Source organism: Hemicordylus capensis, chromosome 4 (assembly GCF_027244095.1).
Source record: "Hemicordylus capensis ecotype Gifberg chromosome 4, rHemCap1.1.pri, whole genome shotgun sequence".
Taxonomy (NCBI): Eukaryota; Metazoa; Chordata; class Lepidosauria; order Squamata; family Cordylidae; genus Hemicordylus; species Hemicordylus capensis.
In genome coordinates, this window is record NC_069660.1 from 200,118,958 (window position 1) to 200,136,275 (window position 17,318).

At 41.9% G+C, this 17,318-nt stretch overlaps 1 long non-coding RNA gene across 1 annotated transcript; it reads right to left on the bottom strand.

Moving 5' to 3' along the window:
* Nucleotides 1–2,321: 2,321 nt before the first annotated feature.
* LOC128324843 (uncharacterized) lies at nt 2,322–11,311 on the bottom strand. The gene is made up of 3 exons (XR_008307129.1): nt 11,012–11,311; nt 7,701–7,789; nt 2,322–3,202 (listed from the first exon to the last, which is right to left on the bottom strand). It is a non-coding gene; the product is annotated as an uncharacterized LOC128324843 (long non-coding RNA).
* Nucleotides 11,312–17,318: the final 6,007 nt, after the last annotated feature.

A 17,318-nucleotide genomic window follows, 5' to 3' on the forward strand; every position in this document is an offset into this window, starting at 1 on the left:
CAAATGCAAATCAATTGGATATCTACTGACAACAGATCTCAGTTAATTTGCATGATATGAAAATGATTTGCATATTTGCCTAATATGCACATTATTTGCAGGCTAATTTGCAAATTAGGGTGCCCAGATTTGGAGAGCTTGAATATGGCAACCTAGATACCCTGAGGAGGAGACCCGATAAGCAAGCAAATTAGTAAGCAGATGACAGCAGCTCATCCTCCTTTTCATCCACTCACTGCCACCCCCTGGGTCAAAGAGCAAACTAGCAGGTGACAATAGTCTTTGGTCCTGGGCCCCCTGGAGGCTGAGGGCCTCAATTGGTGTCCAACCATACCAAACCTTGATACCAACTCTGGTAGTGGAGTGCCACTTGTGGAATTCTCTCCTCAAAGGAGAGAAATTGTTGCATAGTAGTAGTGCACATGCTTTGCATGAAGAAGGTCCCCAGGTTCAATCTCTGGCAGGAACAATGTTCCGTACCCTAAAAATTCAGTGAGTATCCGCATACTGCAGCTGGGGAGCTGAGCAAGAGCAAGAGCCACTTGCCTAAGGCCACCAAAGTAATGCATGGCACGGCAGAGCAGAGAGTTGAACTGGGAGGTCCTGCTTCACAACTCAGTCCCTTTGCCAGTACACTACACCAGCTGTCTGGCAGGGTTGGGGAAAACCTTTATCTAAAACTTTGGAGAGCTGCTGCCACCTTCATATGTCTATTCATCTTTGAGCTTTTTTATTTACCATGGTCATTTCACCTTTTTAATCTGTTGATTTTGATTAGCTTACATATGGCACGGTGTGCCAGCCATGGAAAAGTGGGACACATGTGCTGGCTCTGTGTGAGACCATCTGCATCCTCACTTCTCCTGAGCTCTCATAGCCTCTGTGGCTCCTAAGGATTGTGTCATCACCGCAGCAAAAAGTCTCCCATTGGGAATAATGGAGCACTCATCTCTTCAATGATGGTGCACTTGTTAATAGAGATGTTAATAGGGAAATGATTTGTGCACCTCCCAGGGAGAGGGGAGCAGTGCTTTTAAAAGGAGGCAGGCAGGTCCTACCTGCTCCTTTGGTGAGCTGCTGCTGCACCCGCCACCCCATCGCAGCACTCTCATGCTTAAAACTGAACTGAAACGCAGCAGCTGTGCTGCTCTCCTCTTTAAAATGCCGTGCTGATGGGATGGTGCTCCCAGCAGCCCGTGTGTGGAGTCGGCATGCAAATGGCATGTGACAACACTATGTGCATAAGCAGCAACACCACGCTGACCATGCAAATGGCATTGGCGTATGCATAAATGCCTTTTGCATGACGCCGCCATGTGAGGGCCGCTGGGAGCAGCATCCCATCGGCACAACGTGGCACTTTTTAAAAAAGGACAGCAGCATGGCTGCTGTTTTTAAGATAATTTTTGAGCACGACAGCACCGCGAGGGGGCAGTGGGGGCAAGTGGGGGCTCACCGGAGGAGCAGGTAGGTCCTGCCTGCCTCCTTTTAAAGGTACCCCTCATCCCACGCCAAAACATTTAGGCTGCAGGAACCCAAATAGTTTCAGCGCTACTCCAAAGAAGCATCAAAATGATTCGTGCACATCCTTACTTGTTAATAGAGACTGAGCCTTTCCAAGTTTGGTAGGACATGTTCACACGGAGCCAATGTGCATGCCCTGCTCTTCCATGGGTAGTGTGCTGCTCTGTATTTAAGCCAGTAAAAGCTGATGTGATTCCTCTCAATCTTCCCCCTTATTCTGCTGCTGCTTTTAGGTTGCATTGTCATTTGTTTTATTTTTGTTTTGCTTTGCTTTCATTCCAAAATTATAAGCCACCCTGGGAGTTTTAACTGTATTGAAAAGTGGGATCTGAAATTTGTAAATAAAATAAGTGACCATATTCAGTCTTTTCATTCAACCTCTATGGATGATTGGTTTTCACTGTATCGGTCCTCTCTGTGTAACAATATATGTTCCAATTAAACTGCTTTCTCCAGTGAACAGAATATGGAAAGGTTTGGATCCAAATAAGTCACCAATTATGGCTGGATTAAGGTGAAATGCTACCCTGAACTAGCCACACAAAACATATGACTTTGAGCATCCTTTAATGTCTTTATAACCATATTTCACTGGTACAAGTAAACATGGTTGATAAAATAAGATAAAATTGCAAATATGTCACCAAACTCAATTCTCTTACCCTGCCCCTCAAAGGAACAAGAGCAGAAAGGAACATATGTTGTTGTTGTTTTCCACTAACATTAAGCAGTTTTTTAAAGAAAAGGTTTGGGTGCAAGTGACAATGTCAGCAGCAAATAAAGAAGAAATCTTTGACTCGGCTGACATCCAATTTATTTAACATTAGATCAACTTGGAAAGTGTTCAAAGACTTAAAAAAAAAATCCTAACCATGCAACAATATGTAAGTGTCAAAGTATATTATCCTATTCCCAGGGTACTTGTTAACAGAACTCTAATGTCAGAATGCCAACAAGGCAGTGCTTAACAACTGGAATTACATAATATGAGAACTCAGAGTATTTTGGAAGTTAGATTGTTCTAAAATAGACGATGCCTCACTGTTGTCATTCTCTCATCGCCATGTTCTGTAGGGATACCAGTTCCCAAAAGCTTTATAATTGGTTTGGAATTCAGACAGATGAAGTCAATTTGCTGTACACAGCTTTATTGGAATAATCATTAAAATTCATTATTTGTTTTCCCCACCGAGTAAGGCCATTATTTATTTAAGAACCATCTTATGGAATAGCTCAAATTGCCTGCTATCCACTGTAATTCAGTGTTCAGTGAGACCCTGGTTATTTTTTTCCTTCCAAAAAGCAGATTCATTGAAGAATTAACCATGATCGCTAACATCCACCTGTAGGAAGATCAATATCATATATATGACTGCATATAATGGAGATAATAATGCAGCCACACTTTTTGGTCAATTCTTAATGCACTAAGGCTGCAATCCTATGTACATTCAAGGGTAACTCCCATTGAACACACTGGAAATTAATTCCAATTAAACAGACGTATGATCAAGCTGAACATGTAACAAGGGAAAGATACATGCTATTTTTCAGTTTTCATTCGTGGGCAAGCTGCCTCGCTTCTTCTTGGGGGAAAAACATGCTGGTTTAAAAACTAGTTCAGTCTGTCAGGTTGTGTGTACGTCTGAGTCTGCTTATTCCTTCACCACCTGCACTTCTGCAAATAAACATACATTATAAAAAAAATGAAAATCATAGGTCTCTCTTTTCTCAAGGAAACTAGGCTGCTAAAAAAATTATCTATAAAACTGCCTATCACACAAGAAAATGGAGAGTATGCAAATACACAGAAACACACACACAATATCTTTGGGGCAATTTCCTGCATGGTCATTTTGAACCACCCTAATAATAAGGTTAAATAACACTGAATAGAAAAATAGAACAAATTGACAGTGCATATATGTCGGATGTTGTAGACAGATCTGTGCAGGATATTCTCCAGTTCTGACTTTTTCGAGTAAAAAAAGCACAGCTGCCCACCTACAGAGGAATCAACAAAGGGTTCTGTTTTTACTTTGTCCCGCTCTGTGAACATCTACTGCCATATTCCAGGCCATTACCACTACCAGGAGGCCAGTGTCTGTCATGGCCCAGTCTCAACCAGCCCTGTGTACTTAAGTTTCACTGCTGCCAATGAATGTATTATTTATTCGATTTTTATACTGCCCTTCCAAAATGGCTCAGGGCAGTTTACAATTAAAACAAAACCATTAAAATCAGTTAACAATTAAAACAAAAATTATAAAACAGTATAAAACAATTAACAAAACATCATAAAACTGTAATTAAACAATCATAACATTAAAAAACCCCTGAAAAACCAGTTACAACATTAAAACCAGTTACAACTATTTAAAAACCCTGGAAGGCCAGGCCAAACAGATAGGTTTTAAGGGCTCTCCTGAAGGCCAGTAAAGAATTAAAATTGCGGATTTCTGCTGGGAGTGCATTTCTGCTGGGAGTCCACAGCCCAGGAGCAGCTACAGAGAAGGCCCGCCTCTGTCACCACCAGACGAACCGGTGGTAACTGGAGACGGACCTCCTCAGGTGACCTTAATGTGCAGTGGGGGTCATGCAGAATGTTTTTCTGGCTGTGTCTATTAAAACAGCCTTCCAAACTTCTGTTTCCTTCAAAGCTAGGGTGGAAAGGCTTCTATTGGGGGGTGGGGGGTGGGGGGACAGACAGAGGCTACAGTTTGTTAAATTAAAAAGAGAGAGAAAAACCTTACTTTAAAATAGTTCAATTCTAAACAGGTGTTCTTTGGGAAGTTTTAATACAAAGAAACAGCAGCCAAACAAGCATAAGGAGCAAATAAAATAGAAGAAAAATGCATCCCAACTAACCTGCACCTAATACTGGGCCCTCACTCAGAGTGCTTAGCAAGAATCCTCTTGCAATCCCTCCTGGTCAGCTTCTGCAGCAAGTGAGGCTCATCCCTTGCTCAGCCTAAGGTCCTGCTCTTCCTTCCCAGTTCTGGGGGTTCAATCGCAGACTATTCCTTCAGCTGCTCTGGGAGTGATTCAGTCCTCCAGAGAATTACAACTCTACCAGTGATTTCTCAGCTCTCTTTCCAGCAGCTCTTCTCAGTTCTTCTTTCAAACTCCAGCTCTGATTCTCTCTGACTCTGCTTCTAACTCTGACAGCAACTTGCCTTAAAACTCTGCTGAAAGCAGCCTCCTTAAATGCTACCTTTCCCTTCCCAACTTTTTTCAGACAAACCAATCAAAACAACTCAAGTCACCTCCATTATTTTAAAACATACCCAGTCAAAACATACCCAGTCAAAAACAAACCTTCTCCCTCCCAAACCAACTGTGAACTTTTGACCCCATGCACAGCTTTTTAAACACAGAACATAGGGAGAAAGGAAATACATATGCAAGACAGAATTCTTTAACACGAATAGAGGAGGTTAAGACCTCTTTCCTGCATAGCTTCTCATACCCCCAACTAGACTGCTTTCTTTTCTGGGGGAAGGGGAAGCAGGACTCTGGTAAGCCATGCTGAATCCATATGCCTTTAGTTTGTGCAAGCATTCACCTTTTAAACAATCCTCTTCGGCACTATTTTTACACGTACACACAGCTATTGCAGCTTTGGCACCATATTTCTTCCTTCTGGATGAACCCCATGGGGATGACACACAATGATCACACAATGAGGCTATTCAGCCTGGTCTCGGCTGCCATATGCACCACTGGGATCAAGCCCAATCCTGACACTGCCTCGGCCCCAAGCCCAGGAATTTACTCCAGGCTTTAACCTGGGTTTAAGGTTCAGGTTTGTGTGTGTGTAGGGGCTGCAGGTGGCCCACACACACAGAGGTGGGCAGCAAGATTGCCCAGTTGAGGGTGGATCCCTCAATGCCCCACACTCCTGGCACTCCGTCCTCCTCCGGCTCCCTGCTCTGCTGCTTGCTGTGGCACTGATAGTGTGTCGGGCAAGCAGCGGAGCCTCTAAGCAAAGCACAATTGTGTGCAGGGAGGCAGCCCTTCACATCACGAGTTATGTTGGTCATGTGTGTGACCTTAATGAATGGGATGACATCACACTGGCACACAGCTAAGCAGATTTGGTTTTGTGTTGACATCACTGTAGGCAAGCGAGAGCAATGAATAAGCATTTTTCAGGGAGTGCTGAAAAACTGGGAGGCATTTTGCAATACTGATGGATTTTTTCCTGAAGAACTCTGAGCAGTTTCAACCCTGATATGGTTGTAGATACCGTACTTCATAGAAAAATAGAGGTTAGGAAGAAAGGGAGTTACTTGAAAATGAATATGATCCATGTTATCCTTTTAATGGAAGCTAAAGTAATGAAATATTGCCTTTTTATTCTTAATGCTATGTGAGATGTTGTTTAGTGAATTTTGGATTAAGAAAAAGGGGGAAAGAGTCGACAAGGAAATGGCACAGACCTACTCTACCATAGTACAAAGAATCAATTCATGAGTCTTGCTCAGTTTGGGTAGCCATTTTTAAATGAGCCATTTTCCTGACCCCACATTTTGTGTGAAAAATTAACCTTGAGTACTAGTTTCTTAGCAAATGACCCTCTTCTCCACATTCATACATTACTGTCTCTATACATCAACAGGGCACTCATGAAATGGCAAAATTGTAGTGAAGAGAATTGCATAATGAAATTGAAACACTGGGCAGTATCCAGACTAGTTAGTCATGACTAAGCATCATTGGTCAAAACGCATGACATAGTCACGTTAGTGAAAGTAAGTCCCATTAATTTCAATGGCCAACATCCTAACTAACAAAGTGCAATTGCAACAGGGGAAGCACCAGCGCTTCTGGAGAATTCCAGACTAATACTGTGTGTGTGCACGCGGGCGGGGAGACTTCAGTTATCTTTCCTTCCCCTGGAAGCCCACGGTGTCACCCAGAAATATGTCCCTGAGGGCTGAGCAACACTTAGGGACATATTTTTTAGTAGCAGAGTGCTTCCTGGGAGTTTACTCCCACTGCTGAGGCAACAGTGGAACTGAGTTAGTGAACTTTTCAGAGGCACTGGTGCTTTATTGGTCAGGATGTCAACCATTGGGACTTAGTCATGACTGACTTAATCTAAATGAGCCCGCTGGCAGGAGCTGAGTGTCCTGATCCAGCTGTAGTCCACTGAGGTAAAATATGCTTTCCTTCTCTATTTTTGGAGGAGATGATAGTTGTTATAATCTCTATTATTATCTGTTAATGGGTGCAGAAAGAGGGAAAGCTTGAGGAGCAACTCGTTTCATTTTTTTTCAGAGAGGAAGGAAATATACTTTTGTGGGGGAGAAAAATATGCTTTGGAAATAGAAGATATATTAGATTTGGTGGAAGGAGTTCAGTAAAATGAGATGGGGAACTCCTCAAATGCTTAGTGAAGGGGGTCTGTACCTCTGGTCTGTAAAGTGCATATGTTTGATTAATATGACACAGGCATTCTAATCATTACCAGACATGGTCATACAGGGGGGGGAAGGAAATGTTATCTTTTTCTGTTCTTAATATAGTGTTTATGTTATATTTTTAGTGTATTTTATGAACTTTTACTATATTTATGGATTTGTTGTTAGTTGCCTTGTATCATTTTGGTGGGATACATATCCATTAAATAGATGAAAATTCATAAATAAAAATCATATGGAAGATGGATTCTTCTTCCACATGCATATCTAGTACCTGGTGACTAGCAGGAAGACACAGAATTGCCATAAAAGACATATTTTTATCTAGACTTTTCACCTTTACAGTTCTGTCTTACATTAAAATTTAAGTGTTTGGATGATTTTTAACTGGTATAGAAAGCTAGTGAGTGGGTAGCATTATCCCAAGCAACATTTTACCTTGGAAAAGTCAGCATCTGGATGGAAACTCTCATTAGTGGTACTGGAGTCCCCACCTTGTATTTTTATTATACAGGAAGAAATGATAAGTAGGCTGTAATTACAACCTGCTCATAGGAAGGAAGTCAAATAGTAAGGTCAAAATCCTCATTTTCTCCTGCTGAGGACATCCTCAGGGTAAACAACAGACGGAATTCTGATCACTGTCAGTTTTCTTGCTGCTGAATTACCAATAACCCAGCACTTGGTGTGTCACTACAGTCTGCTGCTTTTGAAGCACACATCATAACAACAAATTAAAATAACACTTACCGCCTCCTCTGTTTTGCTATAGCCCAGGTATTTTTCAGTACAGTACTGTTCAAGTCAATCTCCTCCTCTCTGATAGCAGGAGTTTCTTCCTAGTTTAGGGGACAGATATTGGCCTTGAGAATAAGAGCCAGCGCATACATTAGAGCAGTGAAAGATTGGGGCTATCAGGTCATAAGTCTCCACAACATTTCATTGGCACCACTCTGAGGTATTGGGACTCTCAAACTGACAGCCAAACCTAAGTGTCTTGCTTGTTAATGCTATGCCATCACAGAAGCCTGCAAGAAAAGGGAGCTGTTCCACTTGTACCTGGGCACCACCAATGTAGCTGTTCAGAAGGAAGTATTGTGGCTAACTCCAGTGTAAGTTAATATAAGGGGTGAATGAGGTTTCCCTGGCTCTATAAAACCTCACTCTGGATTGGGCCTTCAATTAAAGTAGCTGTCTCTTGTCTTGACCAAGCTAACAGACCTGTCTGAGTTGCTTAATGCCTGCTTTGATTTGTCTCTCTCCTGACATGTCTATTTAGTTTAAAATGGCCTTCTGTCTGACTTGGGTGCAACATTCCCTGCCCTGACAGTGATGTTGAGTATTCTGACCCACCTCTTCAGTTAATAAGGGGCTGGTTCATAGGATACCGGCTCCAGCTCATGTGAAGGAGGGGTGTGCCAAGAGTGTGCCTGGTGGGACTGGTATCATTGGAACTGGCCCAAGGTCAACTGTTGTTTGATCAAAAAGAGGATCTAATGACACAGTTCTCTCATCACTCTGCACTAACTTAGAATGCACATATGGAGGAGAGGGTTACACTGAAGCATCCCCATGCCATAATCTCCTCCAATGAAGAAAGCTAGAATATCAGAGGGATGGTTTCTCCTCATGAAACAGTTCTTAGCAGTTATGGAGTGGTGGCGGTGCAATACTATTCTTCTTTACTTGCCTCTTTGTTTAAGAATTATAGAGGCATCTGGAAGGTGTTGCACATCATCTTTTTGTTCTACAGTTTGCAAATGTTCTGCATAATAGATCTTTGGAAGGTGACATTGAACCATGGTTGACTGCGCAGTATACCACTAAATGCTAATTTAAAAACAAATTTTGGAAAGGGGGATTTAAAAAAAAGGAGAACAAATAGCAGTAGTGACAGGAAGATAAAATGATGAAGACAGGCCCATGTATTAAACTGCAAAGAATCAAGTGTGTGTGTGTGTGTGTGTGTGTGTGTGTGTGTGTATGTCATGGACAAGGATCAAGTTTCCATAAGAAGTACAGTAAATAGCATGCAGCATCACCCTGTTAGTTCTTTCATTCCAGAGCTCAGTCAAGGCCTTCCGTTAATGTTAAATGGCTAAGAACGTAAGGACAGCCCTGCTGGATCAGGCCCAAGGCCCATCTAGTCCAGCATCCTGTTTCACACAGTGGTCCACCAGGTGCTGCTGAAAGCCTATAGGCAGGAGTTGAGGGCATGACCTCTCTTCTGCTATTACTCCCCTGCAACTGGTACTCAGAGGCATCCTGCTTTGAGGCTGAAGGTGGCCTATAACCCTCCGACTAGTAGCTGATGATAGACCTCTCCTCCATGAAGTTATCCAAAGCCCTCTTAAAGCCATCCAGGTTGTTGGCTGTCACCCCATCTTGTGGCAGAGAATTCCACAAGTTGATAATGCGTTTTGTGAAAAAGTACTTCCATTTGTTGGTCCTAGATTTCCTGACAATCAATTTCATGGGATGACCTCTGGTTCTAGTGTTATGTGAGAAGGAGAAGGCTCAGGGGGCCGCATAACTAGGACAGGATCCCCTCTGGAACCAAGGCCAATAATGATCCAGAAATGCCATTCCCAAGGCCAATAATGATCCAGAAATGCCATTCTCAAGGCCAATAATGATCCAGAAATGCCATTTTTAATTGTAAACTGCCCTGAGCCATTTTGGAAGGGCAGTATACAAATCAAATCAAATCAAATCAAATCAGTAAATAAATTCCAATATCATAGAACAGAATGCCATTCCAATATCATCCTGATACTCAATCAGGCTGTTCTCATGAGCAGCCTAACTCAAGCTAAGGCAGCCCAGAATGGGTTAGGCTCCTCATGTGGAGCACTGGGATCAACACTGACTTTTAAACCAGGACTTTAGCAAGGGTTAAGGGCATGAGCACGCCTTTTACCCTGGCTGCAGGCAGCCCATGCACACACAAAGCTGGGTGACAAGATTGCATGGCTGAGGGAGGATCCTTCAATGCACTATGCTCCTGGTGTGGTGCCCTGAGGGATGCCAGAGGACTTCCTCCTTCCTATTCTGCCGCTCACTGCAGCTTACCAATTGCATGTTAAGTAATAGCAGAGCCTGGAAGGGTAAGGAAACTGTGTGCCGGGAAGCAGGCAGCAGCCCTCTGCCCTGCCAGCATTTTTGATCATGTGTATGATCTTACTATGTTGCATTGATGTTGCTAGTATTTGCCTGCAATACTAGCATAGCATTGCTGCAAATAGAGTTCCAGAATACATTCTGGAATGCCTGAATCGAGAGTGTAGATCTGGGTGGTTTGTTCTTTGGACTCTTTTTGGAGCCTGGGTAAAGTGAGTGAATTCCCTAATGCTCAAAATGGATTGGGTCTTGTTGAAGCCTCTGCATCCCTGTGTGCACTACATGGTGCCATTGGACATGCAATAGGTCCTAGAAGATAATTTATAATTAATTCAATAAAAGATGGATTTATTTATGGATGTCCAGACAATTCATCCAGTTTGAAAAAAATGTTATATATCAGACTACAAAGTGGGTGGTCTAGTTGTCACTAGATGGAATGATGATATTTCCAATTGTTGAAAACCAGTGTATTGCAGTGGTTAGAATGTTGAACTAGAATAGGGCAACCCAAGTTCAAATTCCTGTTCAGCCATACAACTCACTGGGTGACTCTGGGTCAATCACCTTTCTCTCATCCTAACCCATCTTACTCCTTGGAGGATAAAAATGTAAAAATAAAGTTTTTGTTTTGTGGTTCTTTTATGACATAGCATTCTATACTCCTATACCTTGTATACTAGTATAAGAAGTCCCTAAGGCAGACCATGAGTTTAACCACCAGTGTGGGTGCCAGAATTTGCTGAAGATGTGAAGTTTGGACTAAATAAGAGACATAAGTTTGGGGCAGCATATCAATCAATCAATCAATCAATCAGGGACCAAGCCAACACTATTGCTAAACTGAAATATACCTGCTCTCTGATTTCACTGACCGATTTGCAGATAGTGAAGTTGGGTGATCATTTCAGGGATTTTAGGGAGCAAAATCTGGAACTTACCTAGTACTCCTCCCAGCAGGTGCTAGTGGCTTCCATTTATTTATTTTTACCCATGAGTCCTTCATGACCATATGTAGTGATAATAAGGCTTTAGGGGTGGGCTAGGCCTCACTTAGAGTAACTGCTTGGAAGTTGGTCATTTCCTAATAAGGAAGAAAGGCCAGGAAAATCAAAATTAAATGACCAATTGAAGGGGCAGGGTTTACTGGACAATAGCCTATATATAAAGAAGTTGGAAGAGTTTCTGTTCTGGATGGAGTCAGTTCTTCCCTGGAGGCCTCTCAGAGAGCAGCAGATTCAGAAGCTGTTGAGGGGAAAGGGAGTCCAACAGCCTTGGCTGGGAATCAGTTGGGAGTTCCTTACCTAGGAGTAAGTAGGAAGGATAGGAACCAGTTTGGCCAGATGCGTCAGGGATTATGTTATGCTTGGATCTGTGTTGTAGCTTTATTGTAACCAGAAGGAGGCCGGGTTTGCTGAAGCCTTCTGTATTTTTCGTTACCATTTATTTCTTTAATAAATCATTATTGTTGTTGTTGCCACTCCTCATTGCGTCCTACCTACTCACATGTCCTTGAAGGCATAAGACTACTCAGTCTTGCTTGTAAAGGAGGAATTTTCCACTTTACTCTCCTATGATATCCCCTTAGAAGGGTGAATCTTCCAGCCTGTAAAAGTGGATGGTGGCAGCATACCTGAGAACTCTCTGCAGCTAAGGGAGAGATTTGCCCCTTGTTCACCACACCATGTTATGTCATCATAGTGGCAGTAGCATTGAAAAAAAGGTATTACTCCTTGACTTTTAAATTGCAAGCCAAACACTATTCAGAACTCATATGCAAAATAATGCCAACTATAATTTGATTAATCAGTCAACAACAAAAAAATCACATGATGAATTTGCTAAGATTTTTGTTTAATTGGGTGAGAGGTCTATTTGCTAGATATAGGACCATAAGATCTTACTTGCATCATATATTTTATTTATTCATTTGCAATGGAGTGCTCAAGGTGATACACATAAAATACAAACATGCTGATTTACTTCTATAATCTTAGTCACACATTTATAGCCCATCTTTCCTGACAATCAAGCTCAAGAAAGGATTGATCATGACAGAATTATGACCTTAATAACAAGGGGGTTGGGGTACAAAAATATGTTTAAGAGCAGCAACAGCAAACTAATTATAATCCAATTTTTATGTTTAAAAATCAGCAATTTTCTTTGAGAAAGTACTAGAATATGAAACCAAAAAGATCTTCACTCTCCATCGCAAAACAAATAGTAAAAGAGACCAGGAAGATTTACTGGAGTGGACACATGGTCAAACAGGTACCCTTAGAGGATATGGGGAGAGTTTTTAAAAAAATAGAAAGTAGTGAAATCAGAACTGGAGAAAAAAGTGGTTTTTAAAAGAGACAGAAGAATAAAATAAAATGTTTTTTAAAGGACAAAACTGGTTGGTGAGGGGAGGAAATTTTGAGTGAAAAAAAGATGGCAATGAGATCAAACTTGAAAATTTGGAAATGTTGGAATCCTTTCTGTTAATATAATTCAAATACAATAGAAATGCACCTGAAAATAGGCAAAATGATTTATTCAGTCCCTTTGTTAGGAAACACACAGAAATAATAATAATTTTTCCTTGTATGCATATTTTATGGCACAGTATAAGATGATATGCAGTGCAACGAGCTAAAAAGACATTTTGAAAACTTGTTCAGAAAGTGCCTTCCAGGATGAAATACCATATGTTATATTCCTGTTCAGTGTACTTTCAGATGAGTTATAATTATAATTCCCTGAAAAACAGGGTTCATCATGAAAATGCTGACAGTTAACATAATGAAATGACACTTGCAATGAAATAATGAAAATGCTGCTGCAGAAACACGTAAAAATAAGACAGGTGGATGAAAATCCATCACTGCCTGCATCTCATGATAAAAAATGAGCACAGTCCAAGATATGGCCACCTGAAGCAAGCAAATAATACATTACTCAGTTCTCCACATCAGGTGGCCAGAAGGAAAACAGAAGTGGCAGGGAAGCTGCAAACTATTCTTTTAAATATGCATAGTCCACAGTATTTTTAATAGATATTCATTCCAGTGAGGAAAAACATACGGTTTAGTCCCCCCATTTTTAAGTTACTCCTAATGTTAAAATATACTGGCACTGAGAAGGAACTTTAATAGTTGTCCAGTGTCCACCAGAAAACTGAGCTGTTTAATCAGCAAAGTCATGAGATGCAGTCATGAGATCTTTGGACTATACCACTTCAGAATGTAGGTGGAGAAATGTCATGTTTGAATGCCGCTCTGTACCTCAGAGCAAACAAACAAACAAACGTCTCCCTGCTACCAGAAACTAGTCTTTCCTGTTATGGCCTTGGCTAGGATGGCTCACCACAGGGAAGCCATTTGAAGCAAAATCCTCATTACAGCATAGTGTATATTCTACTTCTAAAGTGTCTGAGAATAGCAATCACCTTCTGCTTGGGAGGAGGGAAAGGTATGGGGTAGATGCTGGTGTTCCAGCCAGCACTGGTTTTGTGAAATGTAGTGTTGCTTAGGAGTCTTCCCTCTAGACTGTTAGTAGTCTAACTTACTTGGATTGTTGAGCATGCCCAGTGGGCATGTCTGGTGGGCTGAGCATGCTCCGTGTGTTTCTCTCTTCAGTACAGTTTGTGAGCCACAAGATGGATGCTGCCTGAAGTGTACTTGTGAACTCCTTTTTAAATAAAAGACAACACAGTTTGGACCAGACGCGGTTCCTGTATATTACACTACACAGTTGACTGTTCATCCAGAGCAGCAGTTTCACTTAGGAAGGCAGCACTAAGAACACTACTACCCCCACCCCAATGCTCTGGTGCTTGGTCAAGGTTTTTGACGCCTTGCAGCAATGGTTGCACCCTCACAGCAGCAGAAAGAAACAAATTTCCACACACTGGTCAGTGTAACTGATGGGGACAATTCCTTCTCTCTTCCCTTTTAGAAAAGTCCTCATGAACAGTGGCTGACATTTTCCTCAGCCCTCCATTGATGGGAGGAGAGCTGCAGGCCCCTGAGCTGAAAGCTTCTTATGCAGCTGACCAGGCATAGAAGGGGTGGAAGGAGTGATTTTTGAGTCTCTTCCCTCCCTCCAAAAATCCTGTCCACTTGTATAAATACATTCGGGGGGGAGGGGGACGGGCGCCCCAGGAACATATTTATAAAAGTGTGAAAGGCTTTTGGAGGAAGAGAAGAGACTCAAAAATCATTCCCTCTCCACATCCACTTCTCATTTTGGGTGATGGATCAGTGGTAACACATTCACACATGCAAATGTACACAGGAAGCTGCCTTTTACTAGGTCAGACCATTGATCTATCTGGCCCTGTTGTCTACTAGCAGCAGTTCTCCGTGGTTTCAGGCAGGAGTCTTTCCCAGCTCTACCTAGATTTGCCAGGCATTGAAACTGGGACCTTCTGCATGCAAAGCAGGTCGGTGCTCTACCACTGAGCAATGGCCCCTTAATGATGGGTCAATAATACATTATAACCCACTCGAGTAGCATATTAATTTCAGTTCTACAAATTACTCCTTCCCCATGTCTTTCCTTTGCCTACCAGCATGTTTTTACAGTATCATATACTCAGGGGAAATGTGGGCCTGAGCAGTTTTAACATAAGTTTGCTGACCTGTGTGATGAACTGGAAACTGTTTTTAAATTATTATTTTTTAAAAAAATTCAGCTAACATGGATACCTGAGCAATCTCCAGGAAAATGCAGCATATGAGCTATATGCCTTTGCAATGCTGAGATGCACCTGCCAAGCAATACCTGCAGCTGAACTGGATGCTTATGATTAATGGAAGCAACTTGGAGTGCTTTCAGTAGGCTGGTCCTGCAGGGCTATGTGACCATTTGGAATTTATTTACTCTCAGTGTTGTGACAGTACAGTGTAAACTAGAATTATTACTAAAATGCCAGTGCTTTAGAACAGATATTAAAGCATCCCCCTTCTCACTTCTTCCCTGTTCTTCAAAGTACCAAAATAGTTAAGAAATTTAGGATTATATTATGGCACTCTAAAAAAAATCCCATGTTGAAATGATTTCTAAAACCTCTGCGAAAATATATCCCATTGCTGGTTACCCCCGCCGCCCCATCATTTTTGAGTGGAACTGTTGGGATGGATATCTCCATATGGGCACAGTGAGAGATTAAAATTTTAAATTAATCCCTTTTGGGTTGACAAGTCAATTTAATTTCTCATTAAATAACGATGAATTCTTGTTTCCTTGCATGCAATTTCTACAGCTTTTTGTTAATCATTACTCCAGTCCTTGAACCTTTTTGAATCTTAAATCTTGTGTGTCTGTAGGGAATACCTTGTTCTGCAAGATAAGTACTATTGATTAATATAGTTATTCGAGGGGTGGGGAGAAGAGATGTTGTCTTGAAAAGAAGAATTTAGTAGAAAAATAATGGCCAAAGCCTAAAATGTATCTTGCATACCAATAGACACTGAATGTTGGTCTGAGGAGGCCATAGTAAGCTATTAAGAACACCATGCGGCTAAATCCATGTTAACCTCTCTGCTTGAGCAGCTTTGTCATTCTCGTGTGTTCTGTATTTAGGGTTTGCCACATGTCCAGAATTGATCTGGACAGCTTAGGAGTCGGATGTCCTGTCCAGAATGTAGTAAAAGTGTCATCTGGGATATGAAATATCCAGGAATTTGCTCTAAGGGTCAGCAATAAATTCCAGGTCTTACAGAGTACTTCCAGAGTTCAAGCAGCGCTTCAAACTCAAGGCTCTGGTACAACAGCATGTGTGCAGGAGAACTGAGGGAGTTGTGAAAAGGCTTCTGGCACATCCCTGCAGCCCCTCAAAGTGTGTGCTCCATTACTAAGGATATCAGCCACTATTTATATCCTGCCAGGGGTGTATCTGGGTGAGAGGGGGCCCGTGTTCGCCCCCTCTCACCATCAAGGGTTGTCATCATTGGACAACTGCTCAGAGCCTTCAGAAAGGCCGACTGTTGATCCCTGAGATGACCTCTGTGCCCATATCCAGGCCCTCTTAGAGTCCAAAGAGGCACAGGTGACTTCCAGCTTTTGAGGGCCCCAGCCATAATAACAATTAAAAATGACACGAGATGCACCAAGAACAAACAAACAACAACAAAGTGTCTAAATTCAAGGCTCCCTTTGAGCTTGAGGCTCAGGCCAAATGGTGCTGCTGGACCCCCTCTGATAGCCCCTGCTCATATCCTTCTTGTAGCAGAGTGACTTCTTCGGGCTCACTGAGGTGGGGTGTGTGTGGAAGGCAGTTTGCTGAGGGCCACCTGGAACCTGGAGTCAGCCCTGCTCTTTATCCTCTCAACAGCCCTGTGATGTAGGTTAGACTGAGAGAGATTGACTGGCCTAAGGCCACCCATTCATTGAGCAGAGATCTGAATGCAGGTCTCTCTGATCCATGTCAAAAACCAGTAACCAGTTACTTAGCGCATGCCAGCTCTAAGTAACTCAGCAGGAGGTTTGCCCAAAGAACCATAAAATGGGCTATAAATCCGCTTTTTATTATCCCTCTCATGTTCATGCAAACACATTCAGAGTTTCAGGCTACACAAGCAACAGTGAATGGTCATTAATACTACAAAGGCAGAGGTTCCTTCCAGTATGTATAAGATGACAGAGTCTCCCACATGCATATTCTAAACTGTTCTTGACATTTCAGTTTAGATGTTTTATTAGGTAGACAGCACGAGTCATATCCGTCAGGTTTTCAGCAGAGCTCTACAAATTCTTGCCACAGCCTTTTGTGACTGATCTAGAGATTTGCCCTTCAGGGAACGAAAGATCTGTCTCAGCATTTTGATTTTTTAAGATAAATTTGTATCATAAATCTCATCATGCTTGGGGATAAAAGGCAAACTCTTATTTGAAAGCTTTAAACAAAAGAGACACCAAGATATGACAAATGACCCACTGAAGTTATGCCAGTTTACACCCTTCCTATAACTTGCAAATTAGAAATTAAAGAAAGCTGAACACCTGTCTGTAAACCTGGATTGCATCCAAATTCTAATGGCTGGACTGAATACACTGTATTTTGGAAACATTTTCATCAGTGTGAAGAAGTGTTTTGTCCCAAAGACGTTTTCCTTGGGGAAATATTTGCTTTTTCATTTACATTGCTCTCTCTTGTTCTCATTGCTTTCTCTCTAGCTTTGACTATTCTCAGTGACATCATCACAGAAACAAATCTGATTGGCTATGAGGCCTCATTACACCATTATGTGTTCCTCAGTT